Genomic DNA, 24,719 nt, shown 5'->3' on the forward strand with positions numbered 1-24,719 from the left:
TAGTGGAAAAAAGAACCATCTGGGATGCAAGTAAGGCCGTGATGAGGGGGTTCTTGATACAACAGAATGCTGTAAAGAAAAGGACACAAAATGAGAAAAAAGATAAGATTTTGGAGAAAATTAAAGAACTTGAGAAGAAGTTAAGATCTAATCCGAAGTCACAGCCGATTCTGAGAGAAATTAAACTCTATCAAGCACAATATTCTAAATTGATAAACCAGGAAATAGAGTGGAAAGTTAAACTAATGAAACAAAGAACATTTGAATCGGCGAACAAATGTGGGAAACTGCTAGCATGGCAGTTGAAGAAGAGACAAAAACTAAATACAGTTACAAATTTAGAGATTGAAGGAAGAAACATTCAGAACCCTGTGGATATTAGAAAGTGCTTCCAGAGATACTTCAAAAAACTATACACTCAAGGGCCGCAAGATGAGGCTGAGATAAAACAATTTCTGAAAAGGAACGGACTACCAAAACTGTCACAAGAAAATAGAGTAATCCTGAACTCTAAAATAACACGACAAGAGATTGAACAAGCCATTCAGAACATGCAATTGGGCAAATCTCCAGGGCCAGATGGGCTCACCTCCAAGTACTATAAGACATTGAAAGACTATTTGATACAACCATTCTTGGAGGTTAGCAATGAAATTTTGGAGGGGAAGAAGGCGCCGGAATCGTGGAAAGAAGCGTTTATCACATTGATACCAAAATCGGAAACTGAAAAGACTCAACTTAAGAACTACCGCCCCATCTCCCTTCTAAATGTGGATTACAAAATATTTGCAGACATTTTAGCAAGTAGATTTTAAAAAGTTTTGAATCAGGTAATTCATAAGGATCAGGCAGGCTTTCTCCCAGGCAGACATTTGTTTGCTAATACAAGGAATATAATTGATATTTTGGAATTTTTGCAAACAAATATCAATACAAAAGCAGTGTTAATTTTTATAGATGCGGAGAAGGCCTTTGATAATAATTCTTGGAAATTTATGAAGGGAAATCTGGAAGGGATGGGAGTGGGCCGGGGTTTTGGAAATGGGATTGACGCAATCTATTCAGAACAAAAGGCTAAACTGATAGTCAACAATGTGATTACAGAAGAGTTCAAAATTGAAAAAGGAACACGACAAGGCTGTCCTATTTCCCCATTGTTATTTATTTCTGTCCTGGAGGTGCTCTTGAACATGATTAGAGGGGACTGGCTGGTGGAAGGGATTCAGGTCGGAGTGAAGCAATATAAACTTAAAGCGTTTGCAGATGACCTAGTTTTGACTTTACAGGAGCCAGAATCTAGTACGAAAAAAGCATTACAATTGATTCAAGAGTTTGGTTGGGTAGCAGGATTTAAGTTAAACAAGCAGAAAACTAAGGTATTGGGGAAAAACTTGACAGTTACAGAGTCAGAATGGTTTCAGAAAGAGACAGAGTTGAATGTGGTTAAAAAAGTAAAATACCTAGGGGTAAATATAACAGCAAAAAATCTGAGTCTATTTAAAGATAATTATGAGAAATGCTGGGCAGAAATTAAGAGAGACTTAGAAAGTTGGACAAGATTGAAACTTTCCTTGTTAGGCCGAATCGCTGCTGTAAAGATGAATGTATTGCCTAAAATGCTTTTTTTATTTCAAACATTACAGATTGTGGACAAAACAGAGTGTTTCCGGAAGTGGCAGAGAGATATTTCCAAATTTGTCTGGCAGGGCAAAAAGCCCAGAATTAAGTTTAAGATATTAACTGACGCGAAAGAAAGAGGGGGCTTTGCCCTGCCAGACTTAAGGCTTTATTATGAATCAGCAGCTTTCTGCTGGTTGAAAGATTGGCTGCTTCTCAAGGACACTGATGTATTAGATTTGGAAGGTTTTGACAATGCGTTTGGCTGGCATGCATATTTATGGTATGACAAGGTTAAGATTAATAAGAATTTCAAGAACCATATTGTCAGAAAAGCAGTGTTTAATGTCTGGACAAAATACAAAGACTTATTGGAAAATAAAACTCCAAGGTGGCTTTCACCATTGGAAGCTAAGGCCCGGAAAAGACTCAATATGGAGGCCAAATGGCCGAAGTATTGGGAAATATTAAAAAAAGATGGAGATAACTGGAAATTGCAGAGTCAGGAGAAAATGAAAGACAAAGTGCGAGATTGGTTACATTATGCTCAGATTAAAGAAGTTTTTAAACTTGATAAAAAGTTAGGATTCCAGGTGGAAAAATCGAAGTTAGAAACGGAACTGCTAGAGCCTAAGACTAAGGTACTCTCAAGAATGTATAACTTGCTGCTAAAATGGAACACACAAGATGAAATGGTTAAATCGGCTATGATAAAGTGGGCACAGGACATTGGGTATAATATTATGTTTGAGGACTGGGAAAAGTTATGGACTACTGGGCTGAATTTCACTGCATGTAATGCTTTGAAAGAAAATGTAATGAAAATGATATATAGATGGTACATGACCCCAGTCAAACTTGCAAAAATATACCACTTGTCTGATAATAAGTGTTGGAAATGTAAGGAAAATGAAGGAACGTTCTTTCACCTTTGGTGGACTTGCCCCAAAGTGAAGGCTTTCTGGGAAATGATCTATAATGAGCTGAAAAAGGTATTTAAGTATACCTTCCTTAAGAAACCAGAGGCCTTCCTTTTGGGTATTGTTGGCCAAGGGGTGTTAAAGAAGGATCGAACATTTTTTATGTATGCAACAACAGCAGCAAGGATACTCGTTGCCAAGCATTGGAAAACTCAAGATATACCCACACTGGAAGAATGGCAGATGCAACTGATAGACTATATGGAATTGGCCGAGATGACGGGCAGAATCCGAGACCTGGGAGAGGAGACGGTGGAAGAAGACTGGAAAAAATTTAAGATTTATTTGCAAAAATATTGTAAATTGTATGAATGTTAAGCAGGATGCTTGATCATAAACAATTTGGCACCATCGGAACAGATGAAGTGAATTATGAAGATAAGTTAAATTTACGAAAAAATCAATTTTTTTTTTAAAAAAATTTTTAGATAACTATTAGGCTAAGCTTATTGTTTTAATAGAGTGAAATGAATATATCTAAAATTTAAGATATAACATTGGAAAACTAGATTGTAAGGTGGGGACAAGGTGATAAATTTGCTGGATTAATTTTTATAAATTTGGAACGCAGGAGCGGGAGATGTGAGGAAGTCCAAAGAGGATAAGAAAATATGTTATAAAATGTGATATTTTTGTATGTTTTGTTTTGTGTGTTGTAACAAAAAAACCCCTTAATAAATATTATTTTTTTAAAAAATCTAAGTATTGGGTTAAGCCAGTGACAGGCCCAACAGTGGTGCCCTGTGCAATGCCAAAATTCAGCGCCCCAGCCTCTTGCTCCATGCCCAGTGCAACCAAACTGGTTACAATTCCCTGAATCTGCCTCTGGCTGGCCACTCTGAGAACAAGATGCTGGAGTAAATTGACCTTTGGCCTAAGCCAGTAGGATTCTTCTTATGTTTTTATGATCATTTGATCATAAGCAAATCTTGTCTGTAGTTTCTCACCAGTGCAGAAATGTGACGTGAAAGGCCTCAACAATTTAAATGTCATGGACTGACTGGACACAGAGGGGAACCCACAAGGGATTGGTGGTGGGACAGCAATGAGTGGTCAGATGGAGAAGAGCCAGAGGATTGGGAGGAGCTGAAAAGGTAACAGAGTTTAGTGAGCAGGGAGAGTCTGTGGCAGAGGGAAATCCAAAATCAGAAGAGGACGCAAGAGAGGAGGGAGGCCAAGAGTCACAGATGAGTCAGGCTGGTAAAGGAGTCACGTTGCCTTCCCCTCCTGCTGTGACAAGCTCCCTTTGCCCCGAGTCTCCTGGGACCAAAAGAGGTATGAAGAGGGAGGAGCACAAGCAGGCGTGTCAGTGGAGTCTCAGATTGCTTGGGAAGGGCCTGGGGGAGGAGGAGATTTAGGCAGCTGTGAGAAGGCAGTCTCCAGAAAAGTACAGTCTGACAGAAAAGTATAGGAGGCGTCTCTGGATTTGGATTGGCTTTGTTCAGTCTGGATATCCACATGGTCTGTTCACAAGGTCCAATAATTTGCACGCTCCAGCAACAGTGGGCACAGTCCCAGCTGCGCCCTGTTCACTGGGCAGAACCCCAACTAATCCCCATGTAACATGAGCAGGGTTTTCATATCCCCTTCTCTCATTACATTTTGCTTTCATAGACTGTCTTGGCCTAACCATTAACCTTGCATGCAAAAATACCTCCTCATAATATAAAGGCCTTTTCAGAACACTGCTCCAGGGAGAAACATGTAGGCTGTGCAAAAATTCCATTTTTCAAGCAGGTAACACAAAAAGAGTTTCTTTTTATCATGTTACTTCATACTTCAGGATTTTATTCCCCAGCAGAAGACATGTGGCATCAAAATGCTACTATGCAGACACTTGCAATTCAAATCCTTGTGGGATTAATTATGCTCACTCACTTTTGGCCCAGTCTGCAGCTCATTTAAGCAGATGTATCTGGAATTAAACTGGTTTGGCCTTATTTATCTAAATGAGGCTAAATTATTTAACAACCTGATCTTATGCAGATATCAGATAAACCTGATCTTAAACACCTTTACTAGGTAATAAATTCCATAGACGTGAATGGGATTTACATCCAAGTAAATGTGTTTAGTATTACATTCTCAGATCCAAGTAGCTTGCTTGGAACTGAAATGTGAACCAGATTATCCTTCTCCTCTTCTGTAGTCACTGTCCCCTGAATCTGTTATTTCACTGCATTAACTATTATTTATACCAACTTTCCTCCAAAGAGCTCAGGGATGCATAGTGTGAGTGTGTACACACACACACACACACACACACACACACACACACACACACTTTCCTTAGTACTAACCTTTCCAAACTTACTATCTGGACAGGACTCTAATGGTGCATGGAGGACAGAGAGGGAACTCTGAAAACCAGTGTAACATGTGGCAAATACAATCACTTAGACATAAATTTCATTTACGAGCCACCTTGGATTCTTGGAAGTTAAAAGAAGTTTGCAACCATTTCTTCTTAGACTTGGCACACATTTGGCCACTTGAAGAGATCAATTTTGCTTTTATACCACATAGTACTTCATAGTAAGCTTGGTTTCAAAGGATTGGTTTAACCACTCAGGTGGGATTCAAGACAGTATAAGCTTGGTGTTTATTAACCAAGCCATCCCTTAGTTTCATGGAACTGAGATATGATGCTCAAAGAGATGGGAATCAGACTGAAACGCTCGGTGTATAGTGAAGCTGATTTACCTGAAAATAATGACAGGAATGTATCATGAATCATAGAGAGTAAATGATAAAAAGAGAGAGATGCAAAAAGTAAACCAGACAGCATAGTTTCCAGGGGATGCTGAAAGGTCAGTAGAATTGGCACTGTAGGGCAATTGTCAAAACAGCTACAAGAGAAGAACGAATGACTTTGCTGGAAGACATAGACCGCTAAAGAAGGCACTGTTTTGAAACACTTCTTGGTGAGGATTAAAAAGGGATTGGTAACAAACTAGGCAGCGAAAAGAACATTGGTGTATTACATTTCGCAGAGCTCAAATCTGTACATAAGTTCAAGTGAAAGCTATGGCTGAGGGAATAACTGCAGCTGTTGAGATTGCCACGTACATCAAAGGAATTCAACAGAGCAAAGCCCAGATGGTGCCTTGAGATGTACTAGTAAAACTACAGACAAGTAGAAGAAGAAGAGAAGGACAAGTTAAACACACACACACACACACACACACACACACACACACACAATGGCATGACAGCTACAGTCTCTTAGAAGTGATGGTTTTAATTAGTCTAACAACTAAAATGCCGATCAAACACATAGCCATTCATAGCAAAGCATTAGCTATGGATATATTGAACAGAGTAAGGGAAACCATAGAAAATATATTACAAAACAGACTGGCCTTGTAAAAAGGAACAAAATCTATTTATAATTATATTGGTGCTACATAGTTTGCTTCAAGGTGTTCCTTACCATTCAGGAAGTGTAAAAATATATTTCTTGTAGCCCAGGAAGTGGACTGAAGCCTGCAAGCTTGGTCCGGTCCACCCAGCTTGGAGTCAGTACTGCAGCCTGCCCATAATTGGCCAGTTTGCAGGCGGGCTGCAATCTACTCCCCATAGCCGGTGTGAGGTCCAAACAGGGCTGTACCAGTTTGGGGAAAACCCTTCACCCATGTCCCCCACTGGAGCAAAGTGAATGGGGAGTCCTGCAATGCTACCCGACCTCATGTGGTAAGCGGACTTACCGTTCAGGGAGTACAAAAGATGTTTTCTGGTAGCTTGTTTTTGCAAACCATGCAAGAGAAAATGAGCCTTTCTCTTGGCCACTGGTAAGACATGGCACCACTCTATCACCACGGTAACACAGTTTTAACTTGAGTTGCTCTGTGAGGTGAGGAAAATAGCATATTCAACACATGTGCAAGGCAGCTCTTCCAGGGTAATTTGCAAGGCATGTTACCACATGGATTTGGCCTACATGCGTACACGACTGAATGCATGTACACCCAGAGAACAAGTGTTAGAACATTTAACCAAGAATCGCGGTGCACCACAGGAAAAACTGGGTTTCCTAAGAGGGTAAATTAGCAATGAGGCAATGACCCAGAAGTTAGAGTAACTGAAAATGTAGTTTATTACAAAACAGAAAGATTAGGCATTCAGATTGGATCAGTTGGAAGGATGAGGCAATCTATCAGTTTTGGTTTCTCTCAGTTTCTCTTTTTTCAGTCATGTAAGTTTTCCACATTCCTATGTCAGTTTGAGTTTGTTTGTTTTTTTAATAGAAAAAAGTCCCTATCAGCATTTAAGTGTGAATTTGTCCTAATTGTAGTGCAATTACTCCTAACAGACACATTTTTGCAAAGCAAATTCCACAATATAATGCATTTTTATATGTTGCTTTCAAAAATGTTGCATTTTCATGCCCAATTTACCCCAGTATATGGATTTTTGCACACATTTCTTGGCTGTAGAACTGCATTACAAAATTTAGAGAAATGTGAATTTGAAAGAATGGCTTTGTTTTGGTTCACTTATTGTTTTGGAAAGTGAATTTGGTAGACTTGCCTTTAAATGTCAACTGAATCGATATTCCTCCCCATCCCTAATCAGTCATTACCTGATTAAATTTTTAATGCAGGAACAGGACTGGACAGGATTGGGTTGGACAGAGTAGCATGTGGACAATATAGGAAAGTTGAGGAGGGGAACTTGAAGTGAATAAGGAGATAGGATGGTAATGGACCCCAAACAGATACACGGAAAGCTAAATTGAGTTAGAGAACAGAGTTGACATGCACATTTTACTTAACCTGAAGAACTTCAAAATGTGGTCCTGCTGCATATTTTTGGGGGGATTCGCTCCTTCTCATTACCTTGTAGCTGTGGATGTCTGCCATGAAACAGGTTTGTATGGACAAAACTTGTTATTCACAGCCAGCATCATATTTACATTTTCACCCAAGTCCTACATAAGCAGCAACAAGCAAGACACTCCACCATGTACCCAGGCCATTAATTTCTGTCATACTGAAGCTCCACAGGTAGGAACCGCTGACCTGGTCCAAACAAGCTGTGCTGCTTTTCTGTGTTTGGTACCATTTCTTATGCAGGGCTTACCTGTTTCAGGTCAAGCTGCTTATGTGGGCTACACAGGTCATGACTCATGTCTAAAGATAGAAAGCGGGAGAGGGAAGAATGAAAGAGCAGAAGCACATGCCAACATGTTGTTATTTCCTTACCCTGCACATTTGTCAGAGTAATGACACATCATTATTTCCTAAGTGCCACATACCAATGTCATGTTGCTATGGAATTGCTATGGTGAGCTTTTTATGAGCATAATGGCAACAACAGTTTGATATTCAGTCATTGTTATCATAATGAATACTCGATACGTGTGTGTGTTGCAGTTAGTCGTGATAGCTATCTCACTCATGGGATGTTGCTGTACAGGATAGAGGAAAGTTTGTTCTCTAAGAAAATAGAGGCAACAGAAGGAAAGACCATTCTCTGAGAGAGAACAAGATGGTTTCTAAATAGGATTTCCCTCCCCGCCAAAATCTAGTTCGTACAGTACGGGGGGGGACGGACGGGATTTTAATACTTCATAGCACCTACAGCTTTTTCATAACCCTTTATTTTCTATGGTTTATTGTTTTGTTTTAATCTATTGGGATTGCTATTTTGGCAAGTTTATATCAGTCAGAGGGCCAGCTGCCTGTTGCAGTGAATAACATCAAAGAGGCTTATGGCATCTTAAAGGCTAGCAAACTTAGAAGTGGCCTTCACAAATCCACAAGGACCTATGCCAGCAGTGGAGGACTCCTGGCCTTCTGGGTGTCCCCATTTGGTTTGTGAGTCCATTTTGACCAGGCCCCACCACACCCAGCTGCCCTATGGCTGAAGTGTTTGTGCTAATATTACATGCCACGAAAACACAGGCACACAATTCTGCCATTTGCCTATTCTGCAAATAGGCTGGCACAATACCCGCAGAGTACAGAAAGAAACAAGAGTTTTATTGGCCAGAAGTGTTCATTGACCAAAATCACACATAAACACATATTCCCTTAACCAACTTAGCCCAGTCTGAGGTTTTGAAATCTCCGAACTTCAGATTCCATTCTCCAGTGTTGCACACATCATCATAACGTGTTCCATTATTCAAGAGCAAAAGATGGGCTTTCTTTCTTTCTATGTGGCTGTGTGTATGAGTTTTGGGCCGCTCTGTCAAGCACCTATATGAATGTTTCATGTGGCAGCCATCTCGCTGTAATAGGCATCCCATGCCAGCTGCAGTAGAAGGGTAGTTTAATACAGTGTTTCCCCTTCTCTCTGACTATGAACACTGTTTGATTGCAGAGTTGATAATATGCATGTCTTGGCAGATCCAGCCTGGGGCTCTCAGCACATCAGCAGAGGCGCCTAAGGCATGGTGAGTGACCAGAAACTGAACATCATTAGGGCATATGAACCGAGCAGGTACAGCTTCAGCTCATGATTTTCTCCCATGTATCGATTCTTTTCTTGATGTGACAGGCCAATCTTCTCAGCTCACTTGCTGTCAGCCACTGCTTTCTGTCTTCTAGTAACTCTCCGATGCGCTTGATTTTCGGCTTTTTTGTTTAGCTCTTCATGTTAAGTGTATCTGTGCAAGAAAGAGCAACAGGGTTTTATTCTGCTGCCTTGCATGTAGACACACTAACTTCAATAATGCTGCAGCATTTTTATATATTCGCTTTATAATTGGAAATGAGTGAATGGGCAAACTGTTCAGGGTTGGGTTGGTGAATGAGATCTTGGGGGTCATTCTTTTTTTAGTCCTGGGAAGGAAGGCAGTGGTGACAGGATCAGGCTCTCTCCCAGATGAGATTAGAGTCTCAGTTGCTTTGGCTACAGGGCTAGGAAAGCAGGGATGGATGAATGAACAAGCCAGAAAAACAAGAGCAAGCCATCACCAGACAGGTAGATAACATAACAACAGGGAGAGATAACCAAGATGGAATCAAGGGCCGGGAATATAATGTTAATTCAGTTAAGAGCTAGGAAGTGACTGGGAAGAACTACTGGCAATCTCAGGTGTGTGATTTTATCATCTTTAAAGGCTCTTAATTAAGTCTCTTCCTGTCTTCTTCTTCTTCTGAAGAGTCACACAAAATTGATATCTGTCAGTCACACAGCACAGGCCTCAGAAAGCAACTTGCATCTTCTGAGGAGCAAGAGGGTGCGGCCCCAGTTTTGACCGGTTCCCTGAGCTCAGCTGCATCAGATTCTGAGCAGAAGCTATCAGGTGGCTTTCCTAGGCGGGCTCTAGACACATCAAAAAAGCGTTTCAGGAAACATGCGTTGTAAACATCAACGTGGGAAGTCACGTTGGCGAAAGACCAAACTCCACAGCGCCATCTGGTGTCACAGTGTTATAATGCATTAAAAATGTTTTTTCTTTACTAATGTAGCTTGAGGCCTGGTTCTGCATTCAAGCGATGTGATGTTGATGATAAAAGCAGGGAACCCAAACTCTGTGCCCTAGCAACCTAACACCATTCCTTTCTCCAATGAGCCCCAGATGAGCTAGCAGAGGGCACCCAACAACAAAGAATCTGGCATCTGGCCCAGGACTTCATTTTGGGCAAAATACTGCCGAGGAATCAGTAGTCAATTCCAGGAAAAGGTCTGGAATATTTGTAAGATAAGGTCTCTGAGCATATTCAGGATGCATTTCCCGCATCACTGAAAATCAGCAATCTACCCTCGCTCAATGGCACAGGTTAGCTTGCACTGATATGACTGTCCTGTTGCTCCAAGTTCAGACCAGTATTCAGTACTAGATAGTATCTGCTTTACCACTGCTGATTTCATCCACAAACTTCATTATGGCTGCATACACACTATTCATTTAAGGCACACATAGCCCTCAGGAATTCTGGGAGCTGTAGTTTGTTAAGGGTGATGAGGGGGGCAAGCTACAGTTTCCAGGATTCCTTGAGGGGAAATGTCCAAATGTCTTTAAATCTGCTTTAAATGGTGTGTACACAGCCAGTGTGTGTAATGCTGAACCCAAAACGCAATGGAACATGTTTGTTTGTTACCATCATTAATTCCTTAGCAATGACTGGGAGCCTTTTAGGAACAATTTCTATCTGGAAACTGAATGCCTATCTGTACATACTGAGCTTATTAAGCTTTTATCCCCAGGGAACACAATCATTATGCTTGTGAAACATTGCTCATATTCTCTCCCCGCCCCCCCACTTAAATCTTAAGGCAATATTGCGGATATAGAATAAGAAGCTGAAGGGGAGGAGGGAAGAGAGAGCCCTGCCTCTCACACTTTTCTTTCAAATGTCAAAGCAGATAGACGACAGAAAGCTAAAAATCTGCAGGAGCTCACTGATCCTTGATATTGCTGCTATTCCAAATGCTATTCAGATTAATTCTTTCCAACTTCAGTGTTGCCAATTATGTGCATGTTCCTTGCTCTAGTTGCCCTGAGTTAGCTCTTCGATCATTCTCCAACGAAGGACAATTGCAAGTGCTGTACATACATACTGCATACTGAAATGGTGCACCAGTAAGTTCTCTAATTTTTAAAGCGAATGGAATGTGCAAAGCTAGCTATTCTCATTAAATGAACTACTCACAGGATTATTCTGGAACTTGCCCGTCGCTTGTGTTACATGAGTTAACTTGGAAAAATTGCATGCTTGATAAATAACATCTTAGAAAACAGAATATTTAATACTGAAACACCAGGCTATTAATGAAAAGAAGTAGCAATAAGGAGTAAAATATTTCAACACATCATCAGAGGAAGGCATAATCTCAGTGCAGGTTTGCAGAAATGTATGTATTTGACAGGATATGTGATTTACAGTGCAATTATAACCATAGGTTGAATCAAATCCTAGTTCTACTCTGAAATTAATGAACCTGAGTTAGTTATGCCCATTACCTTCAGTGGGTCAACTTTGATTAGGACAAACATTAAATACAATCTCATGTTTTTAAATACATGGCTAACTCAGGATAATTATTTTCAGTGGGTAGACGTTAGTTGGATACAACCCATTCTAGAGAGTTTTGTTGCTCCACCCCCCCCCCGGAGAAATGTAGGCATCACGTTGTCTGCCTGGTACAAGAGAAGGAAGCCTCAGTCTGGGCATATAACTGAGTACAATTAAGTAACTCTTATCTGTGCTACCGGAATTCTGGTATATCAATAAATGAGGAGGAGGAGAATAATTTAAAAATGAGTGCAGTGGGAGTTGAAAGGGTAGGGAACAAAGAAATGAATGCACTCTAGGTACAGAGGACATGTCCTCCATGGGCAATGATTTAGCAACTGTTCATGCTGTGTGCATAAAGGTAAAGGTACCCCTGACCATTAGGTCCAGTCACGGACGACTCTGGGGTTGCGGCTCTCATCTCGCTTTACTGGCCGAGGGAGCCGGCGTACAGCTTCCAGGTCATGTGGCCAGCATGACTAAGCCACTTCTGGCAAACCAGAGCAGCGCACGGAAATGCTGTTTACCTTTCCGCCGGAGTGGTACCTATTTATCTACTGTTGCAAAGCAAAGTCAGCATCCTGTGAGCCCCGAGGATGCTTAGTCCTTGTTGGGCTGTGCTGTGCTGCTTCCTCCCCTCAGCATTTTCTTCTAATATATGCATTTTCTGTGAACGATTTTGCCTTATATGCATGCAATTCCCCATAGATTATACATTTTTTGTACATTTTCACCACTATACCCATTCCTGCGCAACCTACGTATTTTGTGTGTGCATTTTTGGTTGCAGAACTGCATCACAACATTTGTAGATGTGAGAAGGTTGAAGGATGACTTTGGTTTGTGTATTTGGTAGGTTTGCATTAAAATGCAACCTGAACCAATTTGTCCCCCCATCCCTAACTGCCACATGACTTTTAGTACTTTAAACCTAAAGGTATTAAAGATAAATAAACAAGAGCTCTTTCCTAGACAGCTTCATTTTCAAATTACTTCTGGGAAACACACCAGGCATTTTGTTCCTACATGATATTCTAAATACTAGTTGCAGTTACAGTTTGCTGGAAGTATATTGTTATTTCCTGGGAATAGTACAGTCAGCAAGGCAAACCCCAGGCAATCAAATAGATGGATATAAGTAGAGAAAGCTGCTAAAGTGTGAAATAAAAGCATCAGGTAGTTTTTTGTCAGGTGAAGTGCATAGCTTTCCAATGCACAGGCCTTCAACAACTGGATTTAACTTTTTTGTTTTTTTGAAGTTAACTCAAATAAACAGTTTTTCTTAGCTTTCGGAAATAGGTCTTTTTACATCAATTACCTTCCATGCCTAGCCAGATGTATTTTTAGAGTGAATCAATAGAGTAAAGATTAGGCAAATGCTGTGTTGTGCACATTAGGAAGTGTGATTTTAAAAATAAAATGAAACAAGACAGCCTTATTTGTAAAACTTGGTTCCTTCCAACCAGCTGAATAAGATACACAGGCTGACTGAGCTGTAAGGATGTACTTCACGCAGGTGGCACTGCGGTCTAAACCACTGAGCCTCTTGGGCTTGCCAATCGGAAGGTCGGCGGTTCTAACCTCTGTGTCAGAGTGAGCTCCCGTTGCTCTGTCCCAGCTTCTGCCAACCTAGCAGTTTGAAAGCAAACCAGTGCAAGCAGATAAATAGGTACCACTGCAGTGCGAAAGTAAACAGCGTTTTCTGGTTTCCGTCAGGGTATTCTGTCATGCCAGAAGCTGTTTAGTCATGCTGGCCACATGACCTGTGGACAAACGCCAGCTCCCTCAGCCTGAAAGCGAGATGAGCGCCGCAACCCCACAGTTGCCTTTGACTGGACTTAACTGCCCAGGGGTCCTTTAGCTTTTTACCTTGCTTCACCTTTCTGACCTTCATCTGTAACCATAGGATGAATTTGTGGAAGAAAATGAACTAGTTTGATCCTGATTCAGGGTGTGAGCATGGGCTTGTTTGAGCAGCACCTCTCCTGCACCTTATGGGAAGCTGCTTCTGGGGCCCAATTCATGTTACCAGAGGGACAGTGAAATGTTTTTCCGACATAATTTTCTCCCTTTTCCAGCACTGGATTTCGCTCAGGTTTCTGCTTGAGGTGCACTGTAACCACTAGAACAGAGTGACAAGACTTAATAAGTTTCAAAAGGTTTGCTCTCATGTGTCCTTGACTGGATTCAGCTGATGGTTAATATTTTAAATAAAACAAATAGGTAGTACTTACCTCATGCTCGCATAAGGTGCTTAACTGTTTATCTTGACAGTGGGGCTGAGATGCTTTGTCAGCCAGGACTCCTCTCATGCTCCCCTTACAATAGGAAAAACAAAAAAATTCCTTCCAGTAGCACCTTAAAGACCAACTAAGTCAGTTCTTGGTATGAGCTTTCGTGTGCATGCACACTTCTTCAGATACCCACGAAAGCTCATACCAAGAACTGACTTAGTTGGTCTTTAAGGTGCTACTGGAAGGAATTTTTTTGTTTTGACTATGGCAGACCAACACGGCTACCTATCTGTTACAATAGGAAGATACACATTTATGGAAGGACTGAAAAAGAATAAGTCCACCACCTCCATCACTTTGACATGGGTATATGCAGGAAACAGCTGAGCATGAGAGGCTCTGGATGCCCCTAGTCTGCCCTAATCCATCACCTGTGTCCTGTTTAATGGGCAAGGGTCATTGCTTACTGGCAGAACAGCCTCAGGTTCAGCCACAAGTATCTCTAGGTAGAGGTGAGAATGACTCCTGTCTGAAATCCAGGAGACCTGCTTCCAGCCATTGTAGGCAGATGGACCAGTGGTCTGACTCATTTCAAGGCAATTTCCTACACTGATTATGCAAACTGTAGTATGATAAAGCTTTGTTTTAAAACTGGTGGCTCACGCATGCATGGAGAATGGAATTACAACAGCATCGCAGCTAATGAATCACAGATTCTTAGTCTGCAGGTGTCCAGAAACAGATTGGAGTAACTGGCAACTCAACAAGGAGATCTCTATTTCAATTAAAATATATTATCAAGAGAGCTGTTTGGAATAGATGCATTGCTGGGTTCCAGAACGGATTTTTGGAGGAAATTTTGTATTTCTTTGCAGACAGCGGCAGCTCTCTTGATGACTTTCTGATTGTGAAAACTGCATCTACAGTTGGCGAAATAACTATCTATCTATCTATCTATCTATCTATCTATCTATCTATCTATCTATCATCTATCATCTATCTATCATCTATCTATCTATCTATCTATCTATCTATCTATCTATCTATCTATCTATATCTATCTATCTATCATCTATCTATATATAGTTATCACAGATCGTAAAGAAAATACCATATTTTCGCTCTATAAGTCGCACTTTTTCCTCCTAAAAAGTAAGGGGAAATGTGTGTACATCTTATAGAGTGAATGCAGTCTGTGCAGCTATCACTGAAGCCAGCACAGCAAGAGGGAGAGCTGTGCAGTGCCTCTTGTTGTGATGCCTTCACAGCTATGCATGATGAGGGATGGAAGGGAGCCCTTACGGAGCCCCTTCCGTCCCTCATCCTGCTTCTCTGGGAAGCCAGCAGATCAAGAGGCACTGCACAGCTCTCCCTGTTGCTCTGCTGGGTTCAGCAGAGCAGCGCAGCGCCTCTTCAGCGAAGCGGGAGGAGGAAAGCAAGGGATCATCCTATGTTTTATTACTGATATATTTTGATTTATTAGAACACAACATAAAACATGACCTGTTGGATCAGACCAATGGTCCACCCAGTACAGTATCCTGTTCTCATGGTGGCCAGCTGGGTGGCCAGCTGGGAAGCCTGCAGGCTGGACATGAGAGCAACAGCACTCTCCCCACTCGTGATTCCTAGCAGCTGGTAATCAGAGGCATAATGCCTCCGACAGTGGCGATAGAACAGAGCCACCATGGTCAGCAGCCATTGTCCTCCATGAGTTTGTCTGGTCTCTTTTAAAGCCATCCAATTTGGTCACCATCGCTGCCTACTGTAGGAGAGAATTCCATGGTTTAATTGTGTGCTTCCTTCCATTACATGATCTCTTTCTCCCCTTCCCTCTCCTACTGCTGAAATTTGGATGGTAAGTTCTTTAGGGCAGTGACGTGCCTCTTTTGCTTATGCTATTCATTAGTAATAGTGGTAATTATAATAATCTGGTATCCGACCCAGTTTCATCCCCACTGTGAAACCTTCAGTCTGACTGTCTAAATGCCATTCTGTTGAGATGGATTTGAAACCAATTTCCCCTTGAAATGTAATTGTGATTTACATGAAGTGTGTCATTACCTGAGGATCATGATGGAGGGCTGCCCAGTCTCACTCCAAGAAATCTCCCTCAATAATGTTACAAAAATACAGCTCTTATTGAAATAGCTATTAATGCCCAGAGCTGTGTTGAATGTCTATGAATTGCCCAATTACTAGAGATGGATGTGGTTTGCAGTGTTGCACATTGATATAAATGCATTGATCTTTTCCCCAAAGTTATTAAAGCCAGGAGGGATTGCAAACACTCCTGCTGCACAGTTCCATAATGCACCTTATTGATTCTATGAATTCACAGTAACTCAGCACTTGTTTTCACAGATGTCTGGTATCAACAGCAAACGCCGTTTTCAATGTATTTTTATTTGTTAAAATGCTTTAATGGAGAGCTGAAAGCACATAGGCATTCCTAAATTTTCCCATGACAGCATCTTCCAGGTAATAAAGGTAAACCAAAGCTTCTGCTAAGAAGAATAAAGGCAGCCCAGAGGATAGCATGCCTTATCCACAAATACATTCAAAAGTCCAGCAAAATATGCTCGCTTTGGCAGTGCATATACTAAAATTGGAGTGATACAGAGAAGATTAGCATGGCCCCTGCACAAAAGTCAAGCAAAATGTATGGGTTGTATGTAACTTCTATTTTTCTGTTTCTCTGCTCTAGATATTTGCAAGAAGTTGGGGTGTTTAAATGATGCCTGAGGAGCATTGAAAAGTTCTGGATGATTTTGTCGTTCAAACAGAGCAGCAGAGGTGTTTTTGTTTTTTGTTTTAACTAACTAACTAACCACAGTTGAAGAAACCTATTTATTATTATTAACCTCTTTTGCAAGTCTGAGTTCATTCTGAGCTTTGGCCCACTGAATCTTCTCCCTGCGACTACTGGCTACTTGTGTATACTCTTCCTTCATGATTTTACCTTTCTTCCATTTCGTTAACATGCCTTTTTTGAATCTCAGCTCATCTGTCACTCTTTATGCAGCCACACTGTTTTCTTTAGATACCTCCCAACTTTTCTTTCTTGTTGGAATTGTCTGCCTTTGTGCCTTCAGAATTTTATCTTTAAGAAAGTCCCATCCATCTTGGACTCCCTTCTCCTTGAGTATTTCTGACCATGGGATCTCACCCAGTAGTTCCTTAAGCTTTTTGAAAAGCTTATTGTCCAGAGTTCATGTTTGACTACACACTGACAGGAAGGAAACAGAACAAGAAATACTGAGGAAAGGGATGTCTTTAGACAAAGCCTAGCTGGAAGAAGTAAATAGGTAGAGACTGTTGAATACATATCCGTGTGCTCTGAGTAGCTGCCAAATTCCACAGAGTCCAAACAATTCCAGATTCTTTCCTCTAAATCTTACTTTTTAAAAACTTGAAAGACATTGATTTTGTATTGAACTTGCATAAATATTTATATCTACTTCCTCAGACACATCTGTCATTGTACACTGGAGAGGTGAAGTCAGCATCTACTCAGCTTGCCACATCTTTTTCAAGTGGGAAGGCATTTGGGTAAATAAGCCCAGAAGTCACCATGATACATACACAAAAATGCTAGCATTCAAGTTCCCTCATACAAATTCCCGCTACGTGGAACTAAGTAAAATTTACCTCATGCAGACTTCCTTATCTCAGAAACAAATTGTGGATGCAACACCAACAAATATTTAAAAAACAACCTTTAAGGCGCATCAGCTTGATGTCTGCCTCCATTCAGATAAGTGTTGCATCATTAGAAATTAATTCTATTTGAAGAAACATTAGCATTCGAAACCTGTTGGCAAGAAACCTTCCTTCTGAGGGGCTGTCTGCCTCCACCCCTTTGCATGTCCTTATTCAGTATTGGTTTTATATCTCACTCTTCATGCTGTACACTGAGAAAATCCTTTAGGCATCTTGCAATTAGTATTTATTAGTCACATTGGCTCATTCAGAAAATTTACAATCCAGGGCTAATTTCACACGAGTTCATAAAGGAACAGATCAATTTCAGAGAGTCTAAAATAAAGTAGAGCTACCACATTCCATTGACAGGGTCGGGAAATAAAGGACCCTGCTTTCACTTGATGAGACTCATAACAGGTTTTAGAAGAGTGTATCATGCTAATGATCATTAAGCTCTCCATTCATGAGACTTGCTAGTCCTATAAATGAATTTGACTGCCAGAAGTAACAATTTATTCAAGGAAACTCAAAAGTGACCCGAAAGACACTGTGAGGTGGATCGTTGTCCTCACTCCTCAGAATGAGGACACAAGGCAGAAACGTGGCTTACAGAAAAATTAGCAATTGCATTAAGTAATGAAGTCCCCACTTTTCTACAGGAGGCTCAGTATTTTCCTCAGCCAAGCCTTTCCCCAGCTATTCACCTTTAAGGTCAGCTGGAGGGATACCTACTGTATATATAGTCCCCGGTTTCCTGGTGTTTGCCATGGCCCTAAGAGCTAGCCAGCAACATGAGGTTGACTGGAGCTCTTTCTATCATCTCAAAGATGCCTCTGAGTGCTCACCATAGCAGTTTATCCTATTCTGCCCCCTGCCCACAATATCCGTCATTTGCAAATGAGAGGACATTAAGTAAGCCGATCCACCAATTTACCTGCCCCACTACTATACCAACCGTTATATGGAATTTGTAGGAAAAGGGATGTCCATGGGCCAATTGTGGAAATGCCCCCCAAAGTTCTTAGCTAAGCCCCTGAGAGGGCAGCTACCTAACCCCGCCATTGGGATGGGTGGGCAGAATCCTGTGCTGCAGGAAAGAGCCGTGAGGTGGCAGCATTGGCATGTTTTAAAGGTCTGCTATGTTGTGTGGTGATGGGGCCACATGCCCTGTCAAACCCTTGCTCTTTAGGGAAACCTCACTGCTTTAATCCAACAAAGGAGTAGGGAAGATACACCCTCAGCCAAAGCCAGAGGAACACTGAAGTTAAAAGTGATGAGGAGAGCAGGCAGAATTTGATAATAAAGAGTATTACTACTTAAGAGTGCTGCTACTATTACTTGGAGCTAAGCCTAGCCACCTAGAGGCAAGAATGAGTCTATAGCAGGCATAGGCAACCTCAGCACTCTGGATGTTTCAGGACTGCAATTCCCATCATCCCTGACCATTGGTCCTGTTAGCTAGGAATCATGGGAGTTGTAGTCCCAAAACATCTGGAGGGCTGAGGTTGCTTATGCCTGGTCTATAGGATAGGAGGTGCCTGCCACCTACAGGTAGGAATGTGTAGGCAAATGCAATACATACACAGAAAATATGGCATCTCTGCATCCAACATTGGGCAATGTAGTTCAAATCTCCAGTTGGGATGTGAACAAACAAACAGGACAACTGTCACAATCCTTGCCTCCCCGCTACTTGCAGGCACCCTAGGGAAATCAGACAGAATGCTAAAGTTAGCTGAATGTTTCCATCTCATCCAGCAAAGCACTTTTTTACGCTGCAAAGGACAACCCCTTCCTCAGATTGCATTTTGGCAATGTGTATACACTGTGTTTTCAAATCACACTTGCACACAAAGCACATTCTTTCCCTCAAAGAATTATGGGCACTGTAGTTTACCCTACTTCCTACAGCCCCCCCCTGAATTCTGTGAGGGAGTGTGTGTGCTTTGAATGTGCTTTAAAGGCAAAGTGTGGGTGCAAACCTAATCTCATGCAGAGGGTGGCAAGCTATGTTGGCCCTACTGGCATTCCTTTTTGCAGGTAAAATAGGAAAGGCCAACTTAGGGCATGAATTTGACAACACCCAGCCAAAGCCCTTGGGGCACCCCTAAAGTTAACAAGCACACATCCCTGAAAGGAGGAAGGGGGCAGGAACCTGGCAATTGTACAACAGGGAACTTGGAAACTGTTTAAAAGAAGACCCCCTCATGCTTGGGCAGCACAATTTTTTAGTGCTGAAACATGAGAGGAGAAAATAATAACACTAACTTTTGTTTACTGCAGTGTCGGGGAACAAGTGGACCTCTGGAAGTTACTGGACTACAGTTCCCATCACCCCTGACCATTGTCCATGCTGGCAGGGGCTGATGGGAGTTGCAGTTCAACACAACAGATAGACTGCAACAGGTTCCTCTTTCTGGAACTCCTATACCAGAGAACTGCTCTGGTAGTTCTGTCTGTAGCAGCACAACTGGGTATGTATTGTTGCACGGGTCTCAAGGGAAGTACTTCATTTAAAGCTTTCAAACTTGATTTCTCTGGCAGAAAGAATACTTTAGTGCATGTTATATTATGGCAGCTCTAGAATGCTCACGTGTCCTGTACTGTTAATTGAAGAAAGTGGGTATGTATCTCATGACAGAATGGTTATAATAAATAACCACACCTAATTCTTATGAGCTAAGGAAGCTTGATCTACCACCTTCTTCTTCTTCTTCTTCTTCTTCTTCTTCTTCTTCTTCTTCTTCTTCTTCTTCTTCTTCTTCTAAAAAAAGATGCTTACCGAAGTAAACAACCTGCACCCACCTAGAGAAGGGATCAACTCATTCTTCCCCTTCCCTTATTCTATCATACACACACCCCTAAAATACATTAAGCACTTTACAAGATGCTAAGTATTTTACAAGATGCTAAGTGCTTGACAGCCCTTGCAGAGTGATTACTTGTTATCGACTTATCATATCCTCCAGAGGCAGCTGGCTCCACAAATCTCAGCTATGATCGTATGAAGCAAATTGCAAACTTTTTTCACAGCTACAAGGAGCTCTCTTGGCAGGCTAGATGATAAAGCAAAGAGCGCCAGGACTTGGATTCCTATACAGATCAGGCCTTTAAAAATGCTGGCATCTCCTGGTAACGTCTGACAACGTTTCTGTAACAGCAGTGCTATTTTATTTGTGCCATAATATATACAAAATCTATTTGCCAGGCGCTCAATGCTTCTTTGTTCAATTATTTGCCGACCTGTTTGTACAAACCACTAAAATGCTACTATATAAACACTTAGTGTGTAGGAGGATCAAGTTCTCATCTTTGTTTTCAAAACCAGAGTTGCATTTTAAAATATAAACCTGGAATGAAATGCAAGGTGTTATTACCTATGTAAATATTTAAACAGAATGGTTCTGTTTAATTGATCTTCACACTGCCTTTTGCTTACCAAGTAGACAAAAAGTTACATTTTCAAAAGCACCTAAAATCCCATTTTCAAAACTAGCCATGTAAATTATTGAAAAGCTGAGTATAGTCACAGAATTTAGTCAGTCCCATTATACTGTCAACCAAAGATGTGGCTTCATTGCGTTTTCCAGGTTCCACATGGCACCTTCCCTGGCAACAACTGGGCAGGGGAGATTCTGCTTTAAACTCTTATTACATTGAGGTTATTTAGCATGGAAAGTAAATCACACATTTTTACATGCATATACTAATGAGAGTGGTTTTCAGGGTCTGCCATTTCCCAAAAATAACTGGATCCATCAACTGTCAGATAAACGGAGTAGAAAAAAGACAACAGGAAAGAGAGACATTTTCTTGGCTCCAGAGCCCTGACTTCTCATGCTATTTATTAGCTGCAATCCAAAGTACCACTAGGTTCAGCTGGATTTCCATCAAGGAACCTGTTCCAACTCTTATGTGGAGTCCCCTTAGACAAGCAACAATTGCACTGAGCAACTACCCAATGGGAAGACCGAGGATTCAGGTGAGATGATGACTGCAAAAGACCAGATGCCTAAAGACATTTTTATCTGCCGGGCCTTCGAATCTTGAAGTGTCACTTATGGTACAGTCCTACAGACAATTGTGACCACTGTGTCTGATTTGATTTGTTGGTTTTAAGGATTGTTTTATGATAGTTATGGGATTTTATTATTTTTGCTGTAAGCCGCCTCCATTTTGGAGGAAGGGTGGCACATAAATCTATCAAATAAATAAATTTCAGTATGCATAGGGCAACCAGTTGTGCATCTAGTGGTTGGGTATGGGGCTGGATTCGACCTCAGGCAACTCAAGACGCAACATCTGCGGAAAGTGTGTGTGTGTAAGCTGAAAAAAAACCTAAGGTGGTTCTGAGGTCTGGAAAGAAAACAATTCTCGGTCTCAAGGACGCCTTGAGAGAGTTCTGGCAGCAGGCTTCCCCAACCTCGGCCCTCCAGATGTTTTGAAACTACAATTCCCATCATCCCTGACCACAGGTCCTGCTAGCTAGGGATCATGGGAGGCCAAAAACATCTGGAGGGCTGAGGTTGAGGAAGCCTGGCTTACAGGCTTGGCAATAAATTGTGAGCCAATGTGGTGTACTGATTAGAGTATCTGACGAGGACCTGGGTGACCAGGGTTCAAATCCCTACTCAGTCATGAAGTTCACTAGTTAAACTTGGCCCAGTCTGTCGCTCTCTCAGCCTAACCAACTTCAGAGGGTTGTCGTGAAGATAAAATGGACCCTTAGCTACCTCACAGGGTTGTGAGGATAAAATGGAGGTTAGGGAACCTTGTACACTGCTTGAGCTTCTTGGAGGAAGGGCATATATATGATTTTAAAAAAAAATACATGGAATATACACGCACCAAGGAAACTGTGCACTCTTTAAATCTGAGTATGTGTCTTTCACCTGTTTCCTTTTCAGGATTTGTGCAACAAATTCTACTTTTATCTCTTCATTATAAATTGTCACTGTCAGGATTTCCTTCTTACTGAAATCAAATCACATCAGACTTCATTCTAGTATTCAAATGGTTAGCCTCCAGGCATAGTATTTTTCAGCAATGGATTTCAATTAACTTTGCATTTTTTAAAAAACACACACCCAAAATGCATGATGTGAGCAAAGGAAGACTTTTTCAAAAAGCTTCCATTTTATTTAAACCAACTCTTTGTTTAATCTGTATAGGAGAGAAAGGAAGCACAACCAGCAGCTGGCAATTAATAAAACAAATCAGCTTTGCTAGAGCTCAGGCTCTTCTTTCCCAGGTGTTTGCAGCCTGGCACCATTATCCCTTCATTTGGCTGGCGCCGACCATGATTGTGCCCAGAAGTAGAAAAGAACTGAGCATACACTGAAGCAGAGATGGTTCTGTTTTTGAAAATGGAATAAAGAACAGGAATTATACTTTTCATTTACGTCCATGGATATTTAGAATGCAGGCAATCCTTCCACTCATGTTGCCCAACAACTGGTATTCAGAAGTATGCTGTTTTTGACAGTGGAGGAAGAACAAGGCCATCAGGCTTAGCAGCCACCAATGTACTGTAATGTAATTTATGTAAAGACTAGCCTTAGCTTCAGTTTTCTATGCTTACCAGGCTAACAATCCTTTTGTGTGGTGGAGGGGAAGACATTTTATGGTTTCCTTCCCCTCTCTCACGCACAGAATGCGTGAGGCAGATGCTCTGCACTGGGCAACAGAGTTCCCCAAACTTGGGTCTCCAGCTGTTTCTGGACTACAACTCCCATCATCCCTAGCTAGCAGGACCAGTGGTCAGGGATGATGGGAATTGTAGTCCAAAACAGCTGGAAACTCAAGTTTCTGAAACCATGGTCTGGAAGAATGCAAGCCCATATGTGCACAGAAGGAGCATGTGTCTGGAAGATGTCCTCCTGAGAGCCTATACACAAATGGGCCAGCACCACTGAGAAGGTCATCAGTGTATCACTCAATGGACTAAGACAGGCATAGCCAAACTTGGCCCTCCAGATGTTTTGGGACTACAACTCCCATCAGCCATATCTAACAGGACCAGTGGTCAGGGATGATGGGAACTGTAGTCCCAAAACATGTGGTGGCCAAGTTTGGCCATACTTGGACTAAGAGGATCAGGACAAGGTCTCAGGTATCTAACTGGTTTTTGCATTTATTTATTTTTAATCTCTCTGGCAAGCATGCCGAAGTACAGGTGGAGAATTAGAAACATAGGGAGCTGCTTTATACCAAGTCAGAATATTGGTTTGTTTAGCTCAGTGCTGTACACAAGGGCTGGGGCTGATGGGGTTTGGAGTCCAAATACATTTGAAGGGACACCCCTTAAGGTTCCTTGCTCCTGGACTATACAAACTGGCAGCAGCTCTTGGGGATTATGACACAATGTTTTCACAGTCTTACCTGGAGATGTCAGGGATTGAAAATGTTAAACTCTCCATACAAAGCAGGTCTGCTGGGTCTTCCTCTTAGCTTCATTCACTGGTTCCAGTGGCCTACCTCTGGCACTCTATGCATGGCTAATGTCAGATGTAACAATAATATAATGTATTACCAGCATGCCAAACGAGGAAGAAAGAGGTGGGCAACAGAGCCAGAAGCAATTTAGCAGGTATGTCCAGAGAGGTAGCCTTGTCAGTCTGTTGCAGTCTTGTGTCGCTTTTCAAAACTAACAAGTTCATGCATCTGACAAAGGGGCCTGTGGTTCATGAACCCTTACGACACAATACAGTTTGTTAGGTTTTTTTTGGGTGCTCTTTTGTTGCTATAAGCAGCTGTTGTCTCCTGTCAATGGAGGGGTGTTTCAAAAGCGGTGAAATGTTAGCGTTACTCATATATCAGTCTGAAGCAGATTGTAAAAGCTTTTCTTGCCTTTTTGAGGATGGGAAAGGTGATAGAGTATTATATCAATACCAGTATCTTTCTTCACAGGAATGAGATGTTGGAGTCGCTTTTATATGACAACAAAGAGGAATGTCAACGCCGAGGGCAGAGGTCACAGGATCCAACACTGAAATTCGCCGTGTCGGAGGGCACCCAGGCGACATGAATTTATTTAGCTCAAGGGGGCAGATTTTCCAGAAGGACCATCATACGTTGTGACAAGTGCCTGTGGCTTGTTTCATATTTCCCTGAATAAATTCTGTGACAAAAGGAAGGGAGAAGGGCGAGGAAAGAGAGTTTTTGACAGGCATACCGATCAGTCAAAATTACCCTTGCTTGCAGCGGCAGCCGGG

The sequence above is a fragment of the Podarcis erhardii genome (assembly GCF_964252035.2).
Source record: "Podarcis erhardii genome assembly, chromosome: 2".
Lineage (NCBI taxonomy): Eukaryota > Metazoa > Chordata > Lepidosauria > Squamata > Lacertidae > Podarcis > Podarcis erhardii.